Source organism: Cherax quadricarinatus, chromosome 18, assembly GCF_038502225.1.
Source record: "Cherax quadricarinatus isolate ZL_2023a chromosome 18, ASM3850222v1, whole genome shotgun sequence".
Lineage (NCBI taxonomy): Eukaryota > Metazoa > Arthropoda > Malacostraca > Decapoda > Parastacidae > Cherax > Cherax quadricarinatus.
In genome coordinates, this window is record NC_091309.1 from 1198545 (window position 1) to 1206044 (window position 7500).

Genomic DNA, 7500 nt, shown 5'->3' on the forward strand with positions numbered 1-7500 from the left:
CACCAGGGAAGACAGTGACATCACCAGGGAAGACAGTGACAACACCAGGGAAGACAGTGACATCACCAGGGAAGACAGTGACATCACCAGGGAAGACAGTGACATCACCAGGGAAGACAGTGACATCACCAGGGAAGACAGTGACAACACCAGGGAAGACAGTGACATCACCAGGGAAGACAGTGACATCACCAGGGAAGACAGTGACATCACCAGGGAAGACAGTGACATCACCTGGGAAGACAGTGACATCATCAGGGAAGACAGTGACATCACCAGGTAAGACAGTGTCATCACCAGGGAAGACAGTGACATCACCAGGGAAGACAGTGACATCACCAGGGAAGACAGTGACATCACCTGGGAAGACAGTGACATCACCAGTGAAGACAGTGACATCACCAGGGAAGTCAGTGTCATCACCAGGGAAGACTGTCATCACCAGGGAAGACAGTGACATCACCAGGGAAGACTGTGACATCACCAGGGAAGACAGTGACAACACCAGGGAAGACAGTGACATCACCAGGGAAGACAGTGACATCACCAGGGAAGACAGTGACATCACCAGGGAAGACAGTGACATCACCAGGGAAGACAGTGACATGACACATCACCAGGGAAGACAGTGACATCACCAGTGACATCACCAGGGAAGACAGTGACATCACCAGGGAAGACAGTGACATCACCAGGGAAGACAGTGACATCACCAGGGAAGACAGTGACATCACCAGGGAAGACAGTGACATCACCAGGGAAGACAGTGACATCACCAGGGAAGACAGTGACATCACCAGGGAAGACAGTGACATCACCAGGGAAGACAGTGATATCACCAGGGAAGACAGTGACATCACCAGGGAAGACAGTGACATCACCAGGGAAGACAGTGACAACACCAGGGAAGACAGTGACATCACCAGGGAAGATAGTGACATCACCAGGGAAGACAGTGGCATCACCAGGGAAGACAGTGACATCACCAGGGAAGACAGTGACATCACCAGGGAAGACAGTGGCATCACCAGGGAAGACAGTAACCAGGGAAGACAGTGACATCACCAGGGAAGACAGTGACAACACCAGGGAAGACAGTGACATCACCAGGGAAGATAGTGACATCACCAGGGAAGACAGTGGCATCACCAGGGAAGACACATCACCAGGGAAGACAGTGACATCACCAGGGCATCACCAGGGAAGACAGTGGCATCACCAGGGAAGACAGTGGCATCACCAGGGAAGACAGTGACATCACCAGGGAAGATAGTGGCATCACCAGGGAAGACAGTGGCATCACCAGGGAAGACAGTGGCATCACCAGGGAAGACAGTGACATCACCAGGGAAGACAGTGACATCACCAGGGAAGACAGTGACATCACCAGGGAAGACAGTGACATCACCAGGGAAGACAGTGACATCACCAGGGAAGACAGTGGCATCACCAGGGAAGACAGTGACATCACCAGGGAAGACAGTGACAACACCAGGGAAGACAGTGACATCACCAGGGAAGACAGTGGCATCACCAGGGAAGACAGTGACATCACCAGGGAAGACAGTGACATCACCAGGGAAGATAGTCATCATCTGCTTCTGTAACACCTTGTCAAGAACCTCTCCATAGTTATCCAAGATAACAACAACAACAGCTGGTGTACAGTAACAGAAACAGTACTGGTCAAGCTGGTGCACAGTAACAGTAACAGTACTGGGTCAAGCTGGTGTACAGTAACAGAAACAGTACTGGTCAAGCTGGTGCACAGTAACAGTAACAGTACTGTGTCAAGCTGGTGTACAGTAACAGTACTGTGTCAAGCTGGTGTACAGTAGCAGTACTGTGTCAAGCTGGTGTACAGTAGCAGTACTGTGTCAAACTGGTGTACAGTAACAGTAACAGTACTGTGTCAAGCTGGCGTACAGTAACAGAAACAGTACTGGTCAAGCTGGTGCACAGTAACAGTAACAGTACTGTGTCAAGCTGGTGTACAGTAACAGTACTGTGTCAAGCTGGTGTACAGTAACAGTAACAGTACTGGATCAAGCTGGTGTACAGTAACAGTAACAGTACTGTGTCAAGCTGGTGTACAGTAGCAGTACTGTGTCAAGCTGGTGTACAGTAACAGTAACAGTACTGTGTCAAGCTGGTGTACAGTAACAGAAACAGTACTGGTCAAGCTGGTGCACAGTAACAGTAACAGTACTGTGTCAAGCTGGTGTACAGTAACAGTACTGTGTCAAGCTGGTGTACAGCAACAGTAACAGTACTGGATCAAGCTGGTGTACAGTAACAGTACTGTGTCAAGCTGGTGTACAGCAACAGTAACAGTACTGTGTCAAGCTGGTGTACAGCAACAGTAACAGTACTGTGTCAAGCTGGTGTACAGCAACAGTAACAGTACTGTGTCAAGCTGGTGTACAGCAACAGTAACAGTACTGTGTCAAGCTGGTGTACAGCAACAGTAACAGTACTGTGTCAAGCTGGTGTACAGTAACAGTACTGTGTCAAGCTGGTGTACAGTAACAGTAACAGTACTGTGTCAAGCTGGTGTACAGTAACAGTAACAGTACTGTGTCAAGCTGGTGTACAGTAACAGTACTGTGTCAAGCTGGTGCACAGTAACAGTAACAGTACTGTGTCAAGCTGGTGTACAGTAACAGTAACAGTACTGGGTCAAGCTGGTGTACAGTAACAGTACTGGGTCAAGCTGGTGTACAGTAACAGTAACAGTACTGTGTCAAGCTGGTGTACAGTAACAGTAACAGTACTGTGTCAAGCTGGTGTACAGTAACAGTACTGGGTCAAGCTGGTGCACAGTAACAGTAACAGTACTGGGTCAAGCTGGTGTACAGTAACAGTAACAGTACTGTGTCAAGCTGGTGTACAGTAACACTAACAGTACTGTGTCAAGCTGGTGTACAGTAACAGTACTGGGTCAAGCTGGTGCACAGTAACAGTAACAGTACTGGGTCAAGCTGGTGCACAGTAACAGTAACAGTACTGTGTCAAGCTGGTATACAGTAACAGTACTGGGTCAAGCTGGTGCACAGTAACAGTAACAGTACTGTGTCAAGCTGGTATACAGTAACAGTACTGGGTCAAGCTGGTGCACAGTAACAGTAACAGTACTGTGTCAAGCTGGTGTACAGTAACAGTACTGTGTCAAGCTGGTGTACAGTAACAGTACTGGGTCAAGCTGGTGTACAGTAACAGTACTGTGTCAAGCTGGTGTACAATAACAGTACTGGGTCAAGCTGGTGTACAGCAACAGTAACAGTACTGTGTCAAGCTGGTATACAGTAACCGTACTGGGTCAAGCTGGTGCACAATAACAGTAACAGTACTGTGTCAAGCTGGTGCACAGTAACAGTAACAGTACTGTGTCAAGCTGGTGTACAGTAACAGTAACAGTACTGGGTCAAGCTGGTGCACAGTAACAGTAACAGTACTGTGTCAAGCTGGTGTACAGTAACAGTACTGGATCAAGCTGGGACAGCCTAACACTGGTAGCTCCTGGTAGACATCGCTCAGGTGCCACCATCACTTCAGCTTAAGCTAATTAACAGTAAGCTGTCTCTCTCCTCCCTCACCTAATTAACCTTGTCTAATTTCTCACCTGTCATTACCTCCTGTTAACTAGCGACCACCATTGTTTACGGTGACACAATTAACCTTAGTTACCATTATCTTAACTAAGATCTTAACTTCAAAACTAAATTTAACCTGAATCACACACACACACACACACACACACACACACACACACACACAGACACACACACCCCACACACACACACACACACACACACACACACACACACACACACACACACACACACACACACACACACACACACACACTCACACACACACACACACACACACACACACACACACACACACAGACACACACACAGGAACGATCTCATCAACAGCAGCCAACATGGTTTCAGGGACGGGAAATCCTGTGTCACAAACCTACTGGAGTTCTATGACATGGTGACAGGAGTAAGACAAGAGAGAGAGGGGTGGGTGGATTGCATTTTCTTGGACTGCAAGAAGGCGTTTGACACAGTTCCACACAAGAGATTGGTGCAAAAACTGGAGGACCAAGCAGGGATGACAGGGAAGGCACTACAATGGATCAGGGAATACTTGACAGGAAGACAGCAGCGAGTCATGGTACGTGGCGAGGTGTCAGAGTGGGCACCTGTGACCAGCGGGGTCCCACGGGGGTCAGTCCTAGGACCAGTGCTGTTTCTGGTATTTGTGAACGACATGACGGAAGGAATAGACTCTGAGGTGTCCCTGTTTGCAGATGACGTGAAGTTGATGAGAAGAATTCACTCGATCGAAGACCAGGCAGAACTACAAAGGGATCTGGACAGGCTGCAGACCTGGTCCAGCAATTGGCTCCTGGAGTTCAATCCCACCAAGTGCAAAGTCATGAAGATTGGGGAAGGGCAAAGAAGACCGCAGACGGAGTACAGTCTAGGGGGGCCAGAGACTACAAACCTCACTCAAGGAAAAAGATCTTGGGGTGAGTATAACACCAAGCACATCTCCTGAAGCGCACATCAACCAAATAACTGCTGCAGCATATGGGCGCCTAGCAATCCTCAGAACAGCATTCCGACATCTTAATAAGGAATCATTCAGGACCCTGTACACCGTGTACGTTAGGCCCATATTGGAGTATGCGGCACCAGTTTGGAACCCACACCTAGCCAAGCACGTAAAGAAACTAGAGAAAGTGCAAAGGTTTGCAACAAGACTAGTCCCAGAGCTAAGAGGTATGTCCTACGAGGAGAGGTTAAGGGAAATCAACCTGACGACACTGGAGGACAGGAGAGATAGGGGGGACATGATAACGACATACAAAATACTGAGAGGAATTGACAAGGTGGACAAAGACAGGATGTTCCAGAGATTGGACACAGTAACAAGGGGACACAGTTGGAAGCTGAAGACACAGATGAATCACAGGGATGTTAGGAAGTATTTCTTCAGCCACAGAATAGTCAGTAAGTGGAATAGTTTGGGAAGCGATGTAGTGGAGGTAGGATCCATACATAGCTTTAAGCAGAGGTATGATAAAGCTCACGGCTCAGGGAGAGTGACCTAGTAGCGATCAGTGGAGAGGCGGGGCCAGGAGCTCGGACTCGACCCCCGCAACCTCAACTAGGTGAGTACACACACATACATACACACACACACACACACACACACACACACACACACACACACACACACACACACACACACACACACACACACACACACACATGCACACACACACACACACACACACACACATACACACACACACACACACACACACACACACACACATACACACACACACACACATACACACACACACACACACACATACACACACACACACACACACACACATACACACACACACACACACACACACACACACATAATACTAAATAAACACAATGAAATATATTTTTTTTCTTTAGGGTCAGAATGATTTTTATGAAATTACTGCATACACAAATTTTTGTTTGTCCTATATGACAAGATGAGCGTTGCTATTTAAGCCAAGATCACAAGTTCTGCCTATTCGGCACGACATATACACATATATATATATATATGTATATATATATATATATATATATATATATATATATATATATATATATATATATATATATATATTTATATATATATATATGCAAAACAACCACTGTGAAAGAATAGAGAAATTCCAAGCGCTTTCGTGGCTACTCACATTATCAAGGAACAATAAAAATAATGCATCAAAGGAAAGCATATAAAGGGTTAAGACTACACCTCACCATCACATCCCACAACAAAGCAACACCTGACGCGCGACTCATAAGAAAGAGAACACTGCAGCAGGCGCGCTGGCCCAACTAGACAGGTCCTTCACAACAACCCACAACAAACTATTCTACCCAAGAATTAAGATTTATTATTTCTCATAAAATCATCATGATCGTCCTTGTGATGATTTGATGAGAATTATTCTTCAGAAACATATTGAAATTACTAAAATACAGGAGAAGGAAGCATTCAAAATATTGAGAAACAAAAAATACTCTTTTAATCAGGCCATTCCATCAGACCGGAAACACAGTATGTTGGATCATTGCTATAATAAACTCAGAAGAATTTGTAATGAACTCAAGAGCAAACTACAAAGAAAAATAATTGAAAATAGTGACTGGACAAAGCATGCTAATAAATATTTTATAATTAACTTATCAGATGAAATATTAGATAAAAATACAACGGCTGCTCGAGGTTTAGGCCTAAGTTTTGCGACTTCGAAAAAAATGAACAGTCTCGTAGATGATGCTGAAACTTATTGTAAACTTAGAAAGAATCTCTTAGAAACTGTATAAAACTTCTACTGAAAGGCAAAGATGAATTAATCAAACAATTTACTTCCACTAATCCATCTTTGCTTTGCAGAGAGTACCGCCTCTAGTAAACTTCACACACACTCACACTCCTGGCGGGGCCAAGAGCTATGAATCGACCCTTGCAACCATAATTAAGTGAGTACACGCATTAGCTGAGGTGGCCATAAAGGGCCAACATAGGCAGGGCCAAGTTACTAGTTGAGGGTGATTTCAATCACAAGGAGATTGACTGGGAAAACCTGGAGTCACATGGGGGACCAGAAATGTGGAGGTCTAAGATGACGGGGGTGGTACTGGAAAACTTCATATATCAACATGTTAGGGACACTACCGAGATAGGAAAGGATGAACCAGCAAGGCTGGACCTCATTTTCACCTTGATTAGTTAAGACATTGTGGACATCACTTATGAAAGGCCCCTCGGTGCTAGTGAGTTTGCGGTCTTGAGCCTCGAATACATTGTAAAGTTACAAGTGGAGAGGGAAGCAGGAAGAGCAGGACGGGAGAAGCCAAACTATAAAAGACGGGACTACACAGACATAAAGAACTTCCTGCGTGAGGTACAGTGGGAAAGATAACTGGTGGGGAGAACAGTGAATGATATGATGGAATATGTGAACACAAAATGCAAGGAGGCAGAGGAGAGGTTCGTACACAAGGGAAATATAAACAATGGGAAGACCAGAACGAGTCCTTGGTTCATCCAAAGGTGTAGAGAGGCCAGAACTAAGTGTGCTAGAGAATGGAAAAAATATAGAAGACAAAGAACATAGAAAAATAAGGACATTACTCGAAATGCCAGAAGCAAATAAGTACACCTAAGGAGGGAGGCCCAACAGCAATACGAAAATGACAGAGCAGCGAAAGCCAAGTCCGACTCGAAGCTGTTGTACAGCCACATCAGAAAGAAAACAATAGTTAAGGACCAGGTAATCAGATTGAGGAAGGAAGGAGACGACATCAGAAGAAACGACCAAGAAATGTGTAAAGAGTTAAACACGAGATTTAAGGAAGTATTTTCGGTGAAGACAGACTGGACTACAGGAACTGTGGATCGACCCCTGCAGCC